We start from the raw sequence: 19,947 nt of genomic DNA, 5'->3' as shown, positions 1-19,947 counted from the left end.
GAATTTCTCTAAGAAAGAAGTAGCATTCTCGTTACACTTACCACTGAATTTACTCATGGCTCGTATTTCACTCATCTTAACACTTAATTTTACCTTCCTTTTATCATTCCATGTACCTATTGGGTGACAGTTCCTATTCATGACGTGATGTGTCGTTACACCATCTATGTTTCGTCCATCTGTACTCTTCGGATGACTTTCTTCTAAAATGATATCCTCATCAGATACTGGCGAAGGTGGGTTCATCTCTGGTGAGTGTGGAAACTCCAAGCGACCATCACACGGGTTATTGTAGTATGTGTGGTCCTTAACCTGTAGCATTCTAATTTCTTCCTGTAACGTAGCTAACAATTGCGTGTTTGTACGTATGTTGTTAGCATTACTGATGACTTGGATCTTTTGTTGTTGAACAGAAGATTCGGTTACTTCTAAATCCTTTTTTATATTACTGATTTCTTGGCTCAGGTGGTTGTGATTACTCTGGCATTGCTCCGATATTCCTTTTAATTTTTCCTCGAACTGCGAGGTGATATCGCTCATCGTCTGGATAATTAATTGTTTTGTTTCATCCGACTTCTGTTCCATTCGTTTGCTTAATTCCTCGTATTGTTTGTTAGATTCATTAGACTTCTGTTCTATTCGTCTACTTAATTCTTCAGAGTTATGCTTCATCGTCTGCTTTAACTCAGTAGACATCTGCATCAATTGCTGCTGTAATACTAGCAAGATTCGATCTTCTGATGATGTCATTTCTGGTGCTACATTATGTTCACCATTGTCACTATTATGGGACTCCTTTTCCATTGTTTCATTGTCCATTTTTCTTATAATTGTTCTACCACTTCGTAATATGGTCAAATTTGTATTCATTAACTATATGACAAAAAGTAAATTCAACCTTACTCTGCTTCGGGATGTGAATTTGCAGTATTTCCCGGGTTAGGTAAACCAAAATTTTTAGCTAATCCCGGGTTTCGGCACCAAAATTTTTATAACGACTTACCGAGGGTAGTCGTCAACCTGGTTCGTCGAAATGTGATATACAAATCTCGAGTGGTAGTAGTCTTTAATAATTATATACTATCGTTCTCACCATTTATATAAAAATGATAACGTCGATAAGCAGTGCTAAAAATGGTTTATTAGTTGATATACTTTATAATATATTTTCCTTAACACTGTCAAGCACACAAACTTGCTGACTCGGTATCCATAAACATGTACATAGCAACAACTATCCCATAATAATATCTTACATATCTTAAAAACATTCTTCTTCTGTTATTATTAAATTAACATTCTATGAAGTATAGTGCATATGTATGAGCACTTTCTGCCCAAGGTACAGGTAATTATTACACTATCCAAAGTATTTTGTTATATGGTAGAGTATCCGGAATGCCTATACCTCAGACATCATTTATAGATCCTTAATAATCTTCAGAGATAACGTTGATTCTTTTCGTTGTGTATATCGTGTTTTCGCTTTTATTAGTGTTTTTTAAATTACGTTTTCTGAGGCTTTTCATTTAGCTCTTAACCGTATTATTATTATTGGTATTAGTGTTTAAATTATTCTTAATGTCATTTAATTGGTTATATATATTGATCATTTTAGGACCTCTTCGTTTAATTTTTATCTTTGATATTTGTGTTTTTCCATACATGTTCGAACTTTTTCTCTGCGCTCAAAAGTAATGCTTTCGTTAATTGTTTTTCAAGTTCATTTATGATCGATATGTTTTAGACATTGATCTTTCTTTGGAGGGGACAAATGGACACGTAGCTGGGGTCCCCATTTAAACCCTCAGTCAATCAATTGAGACAATAAAGTGTAACATGCATAAACATTTCATGTAGCATTGGTGTAAAGGAATGTTAAACACGTCAAACAAAGAAAAACTGAGTCGCTAAGTTAAAGAAGTAATGTGCGATTTAGATTGACTACGATCTGGATCATATTGTATTCACGCGCATAATAAATGAACAGAAAGGCATATTTTCGGCATGTCTCGTAGTATGTTGCTTTTTATGGAAACTTTCACGTCAGGTGAATAAATACTGTTGAATGAAGAATGAATTCAATAAAGAAGATTGAATTACCTTCTTCATTGACACATCTCATTCTGAAGTTCGTACGATTAGTGTATTCATTAATAAACTGTACTAGTAACCAATAAACATAATTTACCATTTAACTTCGAGACTATAGTTCGATCATATCATACAAACTTACCAACACTGGTTTACAACCAGGGGCGAGCTGGCAACCATAGGACCCACCATATTGTGCTAAAATAAAAGCCCACTGTATTAATAATAAAATATATTTGACGTCGCTTATACACCTTTATTCTTTATCAAACATCAATTGATCTTTTAACCTATAAATATTACATACTTTACTATAAAAGTAAAATATTAATTATAGAAGTTTTCAAGAAGTTTGTACGCGTTAGTATGAAAATGTTCCTATTCAGTGTACAACTGGCACTGTCGTTTTTAATTGTAAACACATGCAATACTGGAATTCGTACGTTTTGTTATTTATGTAATGAATTTATGCACTCCTTCTTTTTATAACAAAGGACTCTCACATTTTAAAAAGCTCAAATGTTAGTCTCATTAACATTAACATTTTAACTAAGATAAACCTAGTCTACACTTTGAAACTAAAATAAATAATTAAAACATTTCGATTAATAGTTTGTTTCTTTTCTCATAAATCAGATCTTATTTCAAATAGATTAAAATTTACTACTAAATTACAGACATATGATCCAAGCAAAAATCTAACCTAATACGGTAATTAGCAATGGAGCATGGATTTGATTAGCATTATTTTTATGCTTGTTTAGTATTCAACTCGTAATTTACTCATAGCTTCAAATGTCTGTTTGAAAATATTGTATCTAGATCCAAATAATTAATCACTTTGTCGTAATCAAAAATACATGATCTTTCCTTATATTAAGTAAGAAAATCTTCCGATAAATCTTGTCCAAGCGAAAAACTCAAACGATTTCTGATTACCTTCATAATTGTGAAAATTTGTTTACAAGATGTGTGAGTACAGGAAAGAATTAAAAGATACTTATATTCACTATGCAATGACTGGTCTCAATGGAACATATAGATTTAATTCATGAACTAACTACACTGCACTAGGTAGACGAGAGCCACTTTACACACTTTTCCAGCTTTGTATTTCCGTTCATCTTCCCAACTTGCATTATCTTCCTTTTTTACTCCTGTGATCATATTGTTCGTTGTTAGCTTCATTACTTACAATATCCCGGTTTTTACATATTTGTTGAATTTAGCCATTATGATGATGAGCATGTTGAAACAGTTCCTCTCGAATTCGTTCTGTTCCAACTTTACAATAAATAAGCAGGGTGCTGAGACCACAATCAGGTAGTTCTCTTAGCGAATTGATCTCATTAAAACGGATAGGATCTAGCAAAGCAATATCCTCTATCAGTGTTGCATAGCAGTTAAATCGATAATTTAATTAGATCTCCCCTTGATCTTGTAGTTAGCGTGTGTGTCTTTTGTACGTGGTCCCAGAGTTGAATCCTGTAAGAGAGCAGTAAACAATTTAATTTCACATCATTCACTGTTATTAATTATCCGTCTTCTATAATCTAAAGAGCATAACCGTGGGCCTTAAACTAAAGTTTCATTTCATTTTATTCCATTCTGATAATTTAATTGCTGACAGATCTAAAATAAGGTTGAAAAGTGTTTGTTTTAAACACTTTCAGTGAACAATCGGAAAAGTTTTTGACTTATCGTGGGACAACTCGTCTGAAAGTTGCTGATATTCTCTTTGCAGGGACAGAAGTTTAAACTGCAACTTTCTATCTTGCATCATTTAATGTTTTTTTTTTTTTTTAAATCTGTATCAAACTCCATATCTTTAGTTAAAGTATAATTAACCTCTTCCCGTTTTGTACCTTAAGTTTGATTCTAACATACAAATCATTTTTAAGCTGTTAGATAATCTAAACCAGAAAGGTGTCGAAAAATATTCAGATATGCTCTTTAGGACTCAAATTTTACATCACCATTTTATCGGATTTATCTTTTACAACCATAGGAGAAGCTGTCTAGTATTTCGCATTTTCCTCCTTGAACTTACAGAAACTTATATTCTTTTATAGGCCTATGAATCGGAAATAGAAACGACTGTCACGTAAAGCAAGCAAAGTTTTTGCTAGCTTTTTACATTCTGCTGCATTTCTTATGGCCAAATTATCAAATGCGCCAGACAATTTACATACAGAACATTCAAATTAGCTTTTGTTTCCAGCTGTATCTGCATTCCGTAATTTGACAACTCTCTGTCATAAAAAAAAAAAAAAAATCAACGATTGGTAACAGAGAGTTTCAGCTTACTTAGTTCGTCTCCAACCTATTTGTAAAGTGCTAGTTAAATAACTTTATCGTCAGTAATTAATTTCAGAAGTTACACTCTTATTCCATTTTGTAGTGTATACCGAACACAATGCTAAATGTTCAATAAGAGCAAAATAGTGAGAACAGTCAGTTTCAACACTTGCACCAACCACTGTCATTTAATTAACAATGTTAGTTTGAATCTGAAGAACAAGAAGATAGATTATTAATTCTTAATAAATATCTTCGTCAAAAACATGAACCTCTTCCTTCAGAACGTCCTTTAACACATTTACCTGCAGGCCAGCTCTCAGAGGTTTAATGGGGCAATCTCTACCTAAAGTTGGAGTGAATCCACTTTGTATTTGCAGGGTATTAGCCTGGTCCAGTCATATCCCCCCTAATAAGACAGTACGTTATGTAGTTTTAAAATGAACAGTCAGGGTTTCCTGTACATTTTTAAAAATCGTAGAAATTCATATAGGTTTTTTTTTCTTTTTTTTTTTTTTTTGTGATTTGGCAGCATGTTAACAAGAAGAACAATTAATATGTAGCAGATGGGAATCTTAAGAAATGATCGACTATATCTAAACATTGTAATCACTGGAAGATAAGTTGTGAAAAGGCCGATGAACTTCCACTAAAAATGTGAATTTTATGTTTATCTTCGAAGTGATAATATACGACGGCAGACAAACTGAAACAAAATTTAGGATTAGAAATGAGTATTAGAGTATAATTTCAAATTAAACCATCTCTTCATCAGCATAACTGATTAAACAGAACTATTGGTCAAACACTGCTGGTCAATGAGTTGGATGTTACCATGGTTACAAGATTTAGCCGCTTTCCATTGTCACCTCCAGAATCAAGATGGCGGACGTTAAGTAGTTGCGTGCGTGAAGCTCCCAGTTAATATCAGTTTATGAAGCGCTCTTAGGAAAACTGACTGATTTTTTTAAACAAATAATAATCTTAAAGTAGTGAAGTGCTGTGTACTAAGTTTTTTTTGTTCTTGTTGTTATTAATACCTATTATTACGTACAAAATGCCACCTAAAGGCTCAACAACTCCACGCGATACAAAGGCGTCAAGTCCATCGAAAGAAGACTTTATGAAACAAATTTGTAGTGAAGTGAAGGCAGCAGTACAAACACCTGAAGTAACAAATGTGATTGTAGAAGCTATTATTGAGACAGTAACGAAAGTTGTGGTGCAGAAACTAAAAGACACTATCGATTTTAATACAGAAGTAGTAGAAGAAATGAAGGCCTCAGTGTCAGAGCTGAAATCCAAGTTGAAGGAAAAAGAAAATAGAATCGCTTCTCTGGAAGAAAGTGTAGTTGAACTTGAACAATACCAAAGGAGAAATAGTATAAGAATTTTCGGAGTGCCTGAAAAAGAACAAGAAAATACAGATAACGTTTCCTTGTCAGTTTTCGAGACTAAATTAGGAATTAAACTTGAGCCTACGGATATCTGCAGATCTCATAGAATTGGTCCTAAAGTTCGTGGCAAAACAAGGCCTATTATTGTTAAGTTCACGAGCTACAGAAGCAGAGCTTTGGTCTTCAGAAACAAAAGGAAACTAAAATCCAGCGGAATCACCATAAGAGAAGACCTGTGCCAGTCAAGATTACAACTCCTTAAGATGGCGACAACGAAATTCGGTACAAGGGACGTATATACACAGGATGGGAAAATCGTCATCATAAAAGACAAGGTAAAGCATTTCATAACCACAGCTAAGGAACTTCAGTCGGTGTAATTACACAGAAGAACAAAACTGGGAAGTGCTTTTATGTTTCTTTCTATTATTATTATATTTTTATTTCTTTTTTTTTACCAATGGTTAGTGTCGTACTTCTTATAAAGTGCAAGGCAGCAGTACTACCTCTGTGTAAAAACTGACTCCCCCTTTGTACATTATCTCGTTTCGACTGCTTTTATTACCAGCAACTTTCTGTGCAAAATAACTTACTCTTTAATATTCATTATGTGTAGACAATCATGCTTAAAACATTATTACGATGATGTGTGCTCAAAAATGGACAATAAAGTGGAGCGTGTTTTATATATAGTGAATATCTTATACGTTGTGTGCTTATATTCTTTATTTAGTGAGTGTGTTGCATTGTATCTAAAATGCTATAGTGTTGTTGCTTGTGGTTTCCATGATCTGTGCCCCTTTTCTCAATCTAAGCCACCGATGGAAGCCCTTGTTTATTTGCAGCCTAACTGCAACTGTACTGTAGATACTCACAAAATGTCTCATTACTGCTTTTCACGTTCTTACTATGTAATATCGTTTTATTGTGTCTTAAGCTTACTAAGTATGAAATCTCGGGAAATTGTAAGGATTTCAAAATATCCTACAAATTTGTGTCTAATATCTGAGGTAAGTGCCAGGAGGATAATCACTGGGTTAGATATTATAATATACATAATACGTACCGTATGTCATAAATGTAACTATGAGTACGACTATGGGTAACTCTACTGGACATTCTCATATTCTTGACCTCTCTGTTATTAACAGAAACCGTGCTGTGGTATGCACAATACCTGCAGATGTCAAAAGAAAATTTACCGTTATGCATGCTAATGTTCGCTCACTTCTTCCGAAAATTGATGAAGTAAGATCTCTTATCGGTACGAATGAATGTGCTATATTTATTGTAACTGAATCATGGTTAGATAAATCTGTTAATACTGAACAAATTGATGTGCAAGGGTATTCCGTTTTACGACAAGACACGGGCAGGGGTGGGGGGATAGTAGTATATTATCTTAAAAACCTAGAACTTAGGACTTTTGCATCCAGCTCTGGTGACGGATTAGAGAGACCAAACATAGAATTTCTTAACTTTACTGTAAAAATAAACTCTTATTCAATAGGTTTTGCTGCATTATACAGATCACCCAATATATCGTATACTTCACTATCAATCATTGAAGATATTGTCATCGAGCTCTATCCACAGGTCGATTCTCTGTATTTAATTGGCGACCTGAACTGTGACCAAACTTGCATAAACAAACCTGAAACGGTATATTTAAACTCAATATTAAATAGATTAAATCTTACTCAAATAATTAATGAGCCTACTAGGATAACTGAAACAAGTGAATCTTTGTTAGATGTTATTGTTACTGATAACAGAGAGAGACTGGCGTTGCATGGTGTTAGCCCCCCTATTGGAAATTCTGATCACTGTGTTATATACATGGTTCTTGATATTAATAAACCACCTAGCCCGGAACCTGAAATTCTTAGCCGTCGAGATTATGGTAGTTTTGATGAAAATCTTTTCTTTAGCGATGCTCAATACATACACTGGGAAAACATTGAGTCATTTGAAACAATAGACGGTAAGGTTTCCTTTGTACAGGACGCATTAACACATATATTCGATGTGCATGCTCCTATTAAAAAGATCAAGCTTTCTAAAACTAAACTCCCATATCTCTCAAGTAATACCAAGCTATTAATGAAATTGCGTGATCGAGCACATCTCAAGTTCAAGCGTACCAAAACCCAACAAGATTGGGAAGAGTTTAAAAGGCTTAGGAACTTTACAACGTCAGTGGTTCGACAAGAAAAAATTGCTTACTTCTCTTATCGTATTAAAAACTGCACTGCAGTTAAAGACAAATGGAAAGTAATACAAGAGCTGGGTCTTTGTAACAGGAACAATGATGTAGCACTTTCCAGTGGAATCAATGATCCAGATATTATTAATGATCATTTCGTCAATCTTCCTGGTTTGCCTCCTATTAATTCTGAGAGAGTTGACAATCAAACTAAGAAATTTCTGTCTAAAAAACATCCACAGCTACAGACAACTTTTCTATTCAACCCAATAAATGAATCCGATGTGAGAAAGGCGGTACACAGCATAAAATCTAACTCAACTGGCCTTGATGCAATAAGCACTAAAATGATCAAATTAGCGTTGCCATTCATACTATCACCTCTAACAAAAATAATTAATTATTCACTAGTTAACGGCTGCTTTCCTACTGCCTGGAAAACAGCAAAAGTGGTACCGCTACCAAAGAAACCCCGAGTAACTTCCTTAAACGAGCTACGTCCAATTAGTATCTTACCAATAATGTCGAAGGTTGTAGAAAAATTAGTAAACCAGCAATTATATGACTATGTAAATCATAATAATATTATCCCTATTATTCAATCCGGTTTTCGTAAGCATCATAGTACTGTCAGTGCGATGCTCGAGGTAACAGATGGGATATTAAACGCAGTTGATAACTCTCAAGTTGCAATCATAGTCCTCTTAGACCTAACCAAGGCCTTCGATCTAGTTAATCATAACCTATTGTTGGCTAAACTAAAGTATTATAAATTTTCTGATACCGTCATAAACTGGATTGAAAGCTACTTACTAGGCAGGAAGCAACAAGTATATCTTAGGACAGCTCAAAATCCCTTATCTTCGTCACTCGTTATAAACAAAGGAGTACCTCAAGGATCAATCTTGGGTCCCCTTTTATTTTCTATTTACATTGCTGACCTCATAGATTCCATTAAATACTCTACTATGCATTGCTACGCGGATGACACACAACTGTGCATCATGTCATCACCACAAAATATTGAACAAACTGTAGAACTTGTTAATAGAGATTTGACCTCTGTATCTGAATGGTGTACCGATAACGGTCTTGTCATCAACCCAAGTAAGTGTACATTTACGATTATAGGAACCCCACAACAGTTGAGTAAAATCAAGGCAGCGGATCTAAAAATAAAAATTAATGACACTTATATCTCTTACTCTACCCATGTGAAAAGCTTAGGACTCATATTGGATAAGGAACTAAACTATAATAATCATATATCTACTCAGTGTAATAAAGCTATTACTTTATTACGTCGACTTTACAAAGCCAAAGACTTTCTATCTCAGTCTATGAAATTATATCTCATACAAGTTCTTGTTTTACCGTTATTAGACTACTGTGACGCTGTATATGGACCATCTCTCTCCGTTTACAATTCTAAAACTATACAGAAAATACAGAACTCGTGCATTAGGTTTGCCTTTAACTTAAAGAAATCGGAACATATCCTACCAGTGCTAAATAGAAACGACATTTTAACAATGTCGAGAAGAAGATACCTACGCTATAGTTGTCTGATATATAAAATCCTTAAAACTCAATCCCCACAATATTTATATTGTAAATTTACAAAGCGGTCGCAAATTCACTCTCACGTTACGCGTAACAGAGAGAAATTCAATGTACAAAGACTTAAACTGAAGATAGTGCAAGGATCATTTTCTAGAGCAGGTCCGAGAGTATGGAATGCGATACCAAAAGCTCTCACGGAAATAAAGTCATTTAATTCATTTCGAAATTCATTAAAATCACATTTGATGAAATCCCAGCGACTGGCCTCTGGCACTTACGACGTGTACACTTTTATGTAAGAACTTAGCTAAATCCAACAATATCGATACTTTTTATTGCATATGTCACTTGTTTATTTCCTGATTTATTCTTTTACTTGTATTTTTTTAAGTTTCTTTTTACTGTTCCTTTTGATGTGTAATGTTTTGTATTGTATTCTTTTGACAAGGGTTAGGTGGTAGAGCAGCCATGGCTGAACCTCGCCCGCTTCAATAAAGACATTTTCATTTCATTTCATTTCACCATCAGGCACAAGAGAAACAAGACTACTCTATATAAGGCTAGGGTCAGACACGCCTCTTTTTTTCCGTGGAAGCAGTGGTCAAACTATGACGTCACATGGCGAGAACTAAAGGGATAAACACACACATATACACAAATACAAAATAATGGGAAACATGTGTGGCTGAAAAGAAGAATTTGAGAAGCATTTCTGTTAGAAATTAGTTTGTTTTGTGATTGTGTTGTGAGCTATGTTTTGTTGTGTGTATTTTTTCATTATTATCACATATTCATGTGTTAATGCTGATAGTGAGTGCATGTCTAATATATAAAGAAAATGCCGTCTGAGTGTGTTGTTTCAACTTTTAAGAACAACAGCAGAAGTTGCAATAAAGACATTATTTTTCATCGTTTCCCAAAGGATTCTACGGTCTCTGCGGTGTGGACAGTGAGGTGCAAACGAAAAGACAGTTTTAAGCCCGAAAATAGTAGAATTTGTTCTACACATTTTTGTAGTGATGATTATGAGCGTGACTTGGAACATGAATTATTAGGCCTCCCTCCCAGAAAACGTTTTAAAGAAGATGCAGTCCCCAAAATAAGTTTACCGTCTAATTTTTCTCTCCAAAAATCAGAACGAGGTGATCGACAGTTAGTAAGAAAGAGGGAACGACAAATAGCAAGCATACTACAAGAATCACCATCATCTCCTAAGAAGAAGTGTAAAAGTGTACTGAGTGATAATATATATGATAATGATAATGTTCTCCAAAATAACTTAGTAAAAGAAAACGAAGAATTACGTGCACAGCTAAATAATTTAAAGAATCAACCAGAAACCGAAAAAAAGGCGCAACAGAGCTTATCAAGCTGAAATTTCGAATTTGCGTAAAAAAAAATAAATCCCAGTAGGCAGCGCAGATTCGTTGCGAGTGAAGTTCGAAGAATTTTACAAACGTCATTCACTGATAGCCAAATTGATTGCCTACTCAATCAGTAAACGAGAACTAAGTGGCAACAAGTAGATATGACAATGTGTTTGTCTCTTTGAACTTTGTCAAAGAAAGTGCCATTTTCCACTGCCGAGTGTAAGTACCATTCGCCTTGGTTTCGTTCAATAAAATGTGAACCAGGTCTTCTGAAGCAAATCATATGCATATTGAAGGCCAAAGGTGAAGGTCTATCTGTTTCAGAAAAATTGTGTGTGATCTCGTTTGATGAAATGAACATTCTCCAAAAAGCTTGTTATGACAAACGGACTGATACTGTATGTGAACCTTCTAAACAGGTGTTAGTGGTGATGGTTCGAGGATTAGTGAGTAAATGCAAACAACTAATATATTTTCATTTTGATATTAGGTTTACAAAAACATTGACACAATTGTCCAAGCTCTAGAAGAAATAGGGTATACTGTGGTTGCTACAGTATCAGATCTTGGAGGATCAAATAGGCGTCTTTGGAAAGAGTTAGGGATAACAATGAGTAGCACGTAATATCGCAATCCTTTCGACACCGAAAGGAATATATTCTTTTTTGCCGATATTCCTCACATTATTAAGTTATTAAGGAATCATTTCTTAGATGAAGGCTACGTATCACCATCAGTAGTGATAATTTCAAAATTCCCATTAGTAGCTCTTTCGAAATATGACTGTAATGAAAATAAAATATGTCCCAAGCTTCGTGACATTCATATTAACGTTCATGGAACAGACAGACAGTGCGTGAAATATGCAACAGAACTTTTTTCCGAAAGTGTTGCAAAGGCAGTGCGGTATGTGTATCCAAAGGAAGAAACATTATCGAACTTCATATTAGTTATAGATAAATTTTTTTGATGTTTTTAATTCGCGCCTACCTTTCGATTTTAGAAAGCCCTTAAGAAGTGCTTTTGGAAATTCTATTCAATCCCAATTAAGTATTTTGTCGCAAATGCTAAATCTTACCTTGGGTATAAGACAAGTAGGAAGCAAAAATATTTTGCCATTTTAGGAAGGTATTGCAATATCTATTAAATCTTTAATATCTTTATTCGAATATGTCAAAAGTAAATATGGTATACAATATATATTAACGAGTAGACTTAACTAGGATTGCTTAGAGAATCTCTTTTCGCAGCTGCGCTTTGCTGGTGGACAGTATGATCATCCTACACTAGTTGAAGTTAAGTATCGATTAAGAAAGCTAATTTTAAGTTGCAATGTTTCCGCTGTAAGTTCAAATTTGAATGTGAGTGAAGAGAGTGACGAGCCGTATGTTTCCTCCGAGTTTTATGTATCACTATCGAAAGAATCACAGAGTATAGTTGAGAACCTCGAACTTAAAACTGGTGAATGTTCAAGTAGTAATTATACAATTGAATATGGAGGGCTTCATCCGAACTCTGTACACGAAACGCTGGAGTAAAATAGTGATGAGAACATAAACACGTCAAACGAAGGTTTGTTGTATATAGCTGGATATATAGCTTTCAAATAAGGTAAAAAAATATCCAGAATTATGCTCAGAGGACAAGAAAACAATAGATGGAAAAGTTTCATGGTTATCGTTTCTCTAGAGGTAGTCTTGTGCACCCGTCGAATAAATTTTATGAAGATGTGATGCTCATGAACAGAGAATTTTTGAAGTTTCATGGTTCAACATCATTTCATCAAAGGGCAAAAGTTGTGAAAACCCTATCCGAATTGATATCGCGCAAGATACCACATGTGCCTCTTAGTGTAATCGAAAGATTTATAAGATTAAGAACTATTATTAGGATTAGGCGTATAAACAACGTTAGTTCACCAAGTCACGCTCAACAAAAGAAAATGAAAAAGTTAGTGAAGTAGTCACACAATGAAGCTTAACGTATCGATATAGCGTCGCAGGAGAGGGTAAGTTCTTCATTTTATATTTCTCGCAAAAAAGAGAAAAACTTGTCTTTTAGTAGAATAGTTTTAACCTTATGCATTTTTTTTTTTTTTTTTTTTTTTGTAAATATAGCAAGCCGATTCAAATTTCTTACGCAAATTACCTTTTTAGGGATTTGTTAATTACTTCTTATTTACTCGTTTGACATTTATTCCGTTAGTTAATTCATTTCGGTGTTCGTGCGTGTGTCAGGGGGGAGTAGACTGTTGCAACTTCTAAAGTTAGTGTGAAAAATGCTATTTATAGGTAGCATTTTTTCGTTTCACCTTAATTTTCGGAGGAATCTACACCCCATGAACTATCCACTGGCTACCTCCCTGTCACCAAGATACAAATATAATTGCTTAGATAGCTGAAGGAAGGAAGTGATCCCCGTCCCCAGTATTTTGCATCTTATTTTTAATAATAGAAATGTAACTAAATGTGGTGATCTGGGCGAATATTGTAAAGTTAACGTACTCCAAACTAAGAAATTATTTATATTTTTTTTCCTATTTCGTTTCTTTCATCCGAAAGTTTTGTGCTATTATCCTCTTTCCATAGAATTTACAAAGTGGTAAAATCTCCGTATTTCACTAGGCGCGGGAAATGTCTTCCGCAAGCTCTGCGGCTCCCCTAGCTTGATTCTTGTCGCCACTTAACGTCACGAATACGTCACAGATCACGTGACAGAGTACGACCCCAGCCTTATATAGAGCAGTCTCGCAAGAGAAACTAGCTTAGTCTTCACTTGAATGATAGTAGTGTTAAGCTTGATCTTTGAGGAGAAAGGCTAGTTCATATGCAAACCATATAAAGAAGTAGGTACACATAATTTGTTAGTTAACAAATTAACTCATGTGTATTTCTTTGTAGCGGGAATATAACTTGAAATATGGATAATTTCTCCTGACTTTCAATTATTTAGTCACCAGTTGAGACATACAAAAGAAAGAGTGGAACCATAAATACTTCTGTGTGAACAAGTAAGGTAAGTTGTATGAGGTATCTAGTTCAACCACTTGGTGAAAGACGCAGTCTCCAACGCAGATGCCTTTTATCGTGGAAAATTGAAGTAAAAGAAAATAACATAAATAACTAAGAAAATACCATCATGGAAAAATAATTTTCTATTTATATACGTAAAATATTCTTAACCTTCCTTTGCCTCTGTTTTGTATCTAAAAGTATAACCCGTCGTATGAGTCTCTGCATTTGATTGTAGTGGCGCTGCTGTTGTGTTTAGGGGTGGCCAAAAATTTTCGGATCCGGATCAGGATCTTGCCGGATCCGGACCTAGATCCGGATCTCGGATCTTGATTCGCATCCAAACCTACATCTGAAATTGTGATGGTAAAATTGAATATCTAGAATTCGTTAACACTTTTTTCGGATTCACTGATATAGTAGGTTGCTTTGCTTTTAAATGTTTTCATAACACGTTTGTGCTACCTTTGTTCTTTATTTTATTTTAACCTTGCAATATTTACATGTTGCACTTTCTGTCGAAGTCTCTTTAGTAAAATGTTTCCAAGTTTGATTTCTTCCCATTTCGGAGTATAGTGAACTGTCTGAAAACTGATGTAAATGGTAACAAATTCTTCTGTTTAGCTCCTCTTCGAAACTTAATGTTACCTTCACATTGAAAATATTTATTTTATTCTTAGAAAATAAACTTTCTTCTTTTCTCATATACAAATGAAATATCTTTTAGATAAGGCCCTTCTAATCGCAGGAATACTAGACAGAACAAACCCTTTATTAATAGTAGTTTCTGACTAGCTAGAGTTCAACCATCAACAAATGTAATAATGAATATCTTTCACTTCGAAGGTATATAGAACAAAAAATATAGACTGGTTGGCGTGGAACAACAGTAGATTTTTAAACACACACACGAGAATTTCCTGGAGAGCGATATGGTTGTGTTCGTTGTATGACTTTATTACCTAACTTATGGCTTGCCCTTCTGAGGTCGGGAGTTTGTTGGAGGAGTAAATATAAAAGAGATTTCTGTTATTTTTCTTCACCCTCCAGGTTTCTTTAATCATACATTGCAGGACGTAACCAAAACATATCCATGCATCGTATCATTAAAACGTTTTGTGTTTTGTATATTAAAGTGTTCAAAAATATTTAACTTATTCGCATTTGTTCATGTAATCTCAGGTTCAATTCTCGGTGGGAACATACATGAAAAAATTGAAAGCTGAAACAATATGAAAATAGTATTTAAAAGTCAGGAAATTGATATTTAAACTCTAGCTATCTATTGCGACTGTAAGGCTGTAGCTAAATTAACCCACACGTTTCGTGAAGATATATTACGTCGTTATTGTTTATTTACTATAAGCTACCAGATACATCCTCAGAGGCCACTTTACACTTTAGTAATCAACAGATTAAAACATTGGAAAAGGAATGGAAGGAAGGTCTCCAAAGCCTTAGATCAAGGTACTAACCTAGCATTTGCCCAGTATAACTGAGGAACAACCCTCGAAAATCCTTAGTCAGGATGGCTGGTCTCCGAATTCGAACCCGATATTATCCAATTGCGAAGCAAGAATCCTAACAAGTAGCCTAAGATCGCTCCGTATTATTATTATTATTAATTAATTAACGTAATGTTTCACAATTTGTGCAAATTAAACCGTACTTTCTTTATTGCTGATATTATAGTTAATAAGCCTACATGAGACATCAGTCCCCCAGCAAGAAAGAATACTAAAACTGGAAGTCAGGAAGCGGGGGTGAAGAGATTAATGAGGATGAGGAAACTATGTACAATGCAAAAACTGAGTAATTATTGCTTCGTCACAGATATATTCACTTACATACGTCAATTAATATTTCTCTGATACAGTGCACTCTTATTTTCTATAGTGGCAGGAAAATGGCCCGCTTTTGTAAACGAACACACTAAGCACGTGCGTATAGGCGCAATGACCATGCAAAGAAACATAGGTAAAACTAGAAAAAAATAGGGAAAGCGAGGGGAAAATGATAAACCGCCCTTCAACTTAAAAAAAAAAAAAAAAACTAAAAATAACTAAACTTAGAGCAACGAAAGACGGAAGGCGAATTTTATTGAAAAGATTGTTTTTCCTTAGTGATTAGTTGTGCTAACTATGAACATGAATTAAAAAGAAAACAAGTAGCTAGCTCTGAGTTTCGCAAACAAGTTGAAAAGAAAATATTGGATAAAATTTAATAATAATGAAGGCATTTATGATAATTAAAACAAACTAAATTCTTGGCACGACAGTCCTTTGGTTCCTACCAGCGGGCTTACGTTGAAAGTGGGGATGTGTAGTCAACGCATCGACACCCGAAGTACCTAATGCCGGCTTTCTAGACAGGAGTCCGCTACCTCTTATTTAAGATAACTCCCTAATTGTCCTCACGATGCTGGGTCAACATCGAAATTGTTGAGTGCCTCTCCGGAAATTGAACCCATGACTACGGGGACAGAAGGCACGCTCTCCGTCTTCTATAGACGAAAAGCTATAGTTACACACATTATCTAATACAGAAATAAGTTCTGATTCTCTAATAGCTGCTGATGGTGATAGTCAAGGTTCACCGAAGCATGATCCCAAACCGAGATATTGATGTCACTGGAACGCCTGAAAAGTCATTGTGGGTAAGTGAATTGCCCACTTGTCAGGATGAAGGGCGATGATGATGTGAAATGCCGGGCTGTCAGAGGTACTACGTATGATAATTGGATTTATAATATTCTGTTGTCATAAACCCTCTTCAAGAACATAATTGTTAATCTTAGCTTTGAAAATATTACATAAGGAGTTTTATTGCTATCATTAGGTCGCATTAGGAATTATCGGATTTATTTTAACGCTTAACTTTTACATTTCTTCTGATTTACGAATATTTAAATTGCCATTATCCCCTTAAGGTCAATTAGTGATAATTTAAATCATTTCGAACCAACTTCGTATGTGGTTAGTCTTGTTATATGGGAATAATTGAGACCAGAAGCAGTCTACAGGCTAAGTCCAAAAGAATCTTGGCCGACCTCCTGCTAAAACACATCTTTCAGCAAGATGAATCCGATACCCACATGAGGAAATCTTCGGTTCAGTGTGAAAGCTTCCATAAGAACCAGCACTTTAATCAGTGAAATATGCGTTGCTAATTTTTATTCAATCTGAAAGTACCTAACTTTAGCTAAAAAAGAAAAGGAATTTATTTCAAACAAGTTGCCATTACAGTTTTTGTATTTGAACACAACTCTCATGAAAAGTCATGTTAAAGCGCGACTTGCCCCTGAAAAAGAATATTTATCTGTTTTTAGTTTCTCGTGTTCCCCAAAGTACATGGGGAATTAGTGCAACTGCGTTGCGCTCACATTACCTAGGTACAAACGGCTACGATCTTGGTACTAGCACTTGTTTCGGTTTCCAGATCTCAAATATTTATCTTTCAGCCTGATTCTATGAATGAGTCCGAAATTTCAAATCTAAATGAGGGGCACCAAAATTCATAGTTTATTCTCGGTGCTCATATTGTGATTTACTAAATAATTGTTAAATCTAATTGTAAGGTATACATTTGATATTTTGAGCAGACTGAGCAAGATAAATATACGTAAAAACTAGTCAATACTTGTCTTAAGTGTTTGTTTTCTTAACTGTCAATGAAATAGGTTTATTGAGGAATTTTAAATATTCGAGTTTTGTATTCTGGTTTCAAATATAAATATGTGTGTATTTCTTCTCGGTCCTGCAACCAGGTGGACCTAGATTCGACATTCGAACTCTCATCCGGATCAAATCAGATTATTTTTTAGTAAGGCAAGCATTTGATATTTAGTGTAGATGAAGGAGACAAATAGAGTTGTCAATATTCGTCTTAATTTTCTGTTTTCTTCTTCACTGTCAGAACTTCGTGAAATTACTTTCGGCGAATTTTTGATATTCAAGTTTATCACAATTTGGGTGGGATGTGGGTTTGGATAAGAATCAAGATCCGAGATCCGAAATCCGAGATCCGGACCCAGATCCGAAAGCCGGATCCAGGTCCGAGATTCGAGATACGGATCCAGATCCGAGATCCGGACCCAATCAGATCCGGGTCTTCGGATCTGGCCAGATCCGGATCCGGCCACCCCTAGTTGTGTTTATATTTTGGCACTGGGCAAAGAGAGTGGTGAGAGGGAAGCCTGGAACGGTTTTCTGTATTCCTTTACAGGGCTGCCAGGACGTCTTCCTACAAAGTAACAGGCGTTATGCCTCAGCTAGATCTTTCGCCGTTAAACACCCCCATTTCCCTTATAGAGTACAACATGCACATAATTTCCCTATTGTATTCTCCTGCTGGCACCATCAACATAGTGTTAAGCGATACTGAATGAAAATATTTCTGATCATATTCTTTTGATTTTCTCGAAAACCTGACCATAAAAGAAATCTCAAGAAACTAGTACCTCTGGTCCTGGCGACCCTGCCATGTTGGTCCTAGCACTTGTAAACAAGAAAGTTAGTTCCCAACTTCGCCACATGCAGAGAAAAATCAGACGAGTAATAATTGAAGAATAAAATGAAATGAAATACAAGAATACATTGAGTTGTTAAGCACAATGCTTCATTAATAATTTTGCAATATTCGATCTATATTTTATATTTTTCAAGCAACTACTACCACCACCACCACCACTAATAATAATAATAATAATAATAATAATAATAATAATAATAATAATAATAATAATTATTATTATTATTATTATTATTATTATTATTATTATTATTATTATTATTATTATTATTATTATTATTATTATTATTATTATTATTATTATTATTATTATTATTATTATTATTATTATTATTATTATTTCCCGTTAAACCTATAATATAGCTTTTTAATATCCTAGTTTTAAAACCAGTATTGAATTTGAAAATCTACAAAACCTACGTTTATAATACAGACAATAAGAAATAAAGTGACCATGTTATATAACTCCTCTTGACCATTCCAGAAAGATTTTACCAACGGAGAAGCCTTTTATCATGGAAAATTGAATTGAAAGAAAATAATATAGGAATGACTAAGAAAATAGTATAATGGAAGAATAATTCACTGTTTATATACGTAGAATATTCACAACCTTACTACGCCTCGGTCGTATATCTAAAATTAACTGAAGAATGAAAAGTATAAAGAAACAAAGAGGTTTGCAGTAAAAAGAAGCAAACAAAGGAGAATAATTCATAAATTGATGTAACATACTGCTCGTTCCTTCTTCAAACGAGTTCTCTCCTAATTTGCAAAATTTTGTGGTACCTCTGTCAGGTTTAAATCCTCATTTGAATTTTAAATAATGGCTGGGTATTTGAAGAAACCTCCACGGACCAGAGCCAGAGCAAATTCAGAAAAAAAAAAAAAAAAAAAAACGTACATAGGACGAAAAAAATATTTTTCATCCCTCTGGATTGTCTTAAATGAAAATGTTTTTGCTTCCTTCTATTCTCTATTTTAGTTTTCGTTTGTCTCTCGAGTCCATTACTCATGCTGTAATTTCCTGTATTAATTTTGGTATTCTGTAGTAGTACGTAGTACAAAGTATTTAATGAATTATTTATATATAATGTATTTGACAATGTTGATCTGAAACACATTTTCTTGAGGACTAATATATTGATATGTACATTCTGAAATATTTTAGTATAAAAGGCACAGCTTGATAGACCTTTTTGGTTTATAATATTGTTTCAAAATTTCACCATAAAAAAGGGATTTAGATATATAAATATTTCGTTAGATTTCACGATATAAATATTTCGTTACGTAAGCCAATTCCTGCACACGAATATAACATAATTTGAGTCCAAACTATAGTTAATAATTCTCTAGCTGATAGTTCGATATTTAAAAGATAGATATCTTGTTTTTTAAATTAAATTTCACATGTTTTATTATTTAGAATTACAAGAATATTGGAAATAAGAGTTATTATGGAAGTAGAATCTTAA

General features: G+C 34.3%; 1 protein-coding gene across 7 annotated transcripts in view; it reads left to right on the top strand.

Moving 5' to 3' along the window:
* LOC145678367 (uncharacterized) overlaps positions 1 to 19,947 on the top strand; it is a 625,560-nt gene that overhangs the window by 381,481 nt on the left and 224,132 nt on the right. Inside the window, exon 1 of one of the 7 annotated variants that reach the window (XM_081748432.1) lies at positions 13,696 to 13,773. The exons of the other annotated variants lie outside the window; for them this stretch is intronic. The gene's annotated coding sequence lies outside the window, so the exon portion shown is untranslated. Of the gene's footprint in view, positions 1 to 13,695; positions 13,774 to 19,947 lie in introns of those variants that run through there. 7 annotated transcript variants of the gene reach the window in all.

The sequence above is a fragment of the Thermobia domestica genome, chromosome 2, assembly GCF_964235325.1.
Source record: "Thermobia domestica chromosome 2, izTheDome1.hap1.1, whole genome shotgun sequence".
Classification (NCBI taxonomy): domain Eukaryota; kingdom Metazoa; phylum Arthropoda; class Insecta; order Zygentoma; family Lepismatidae; genus Thermobia; species Thermobia domestica.
The sequence above is the reverse complement of the archived record's forward strand: the minus strand, read 5'-3'. Positions and strand labels throughout refer to the sequence as shown.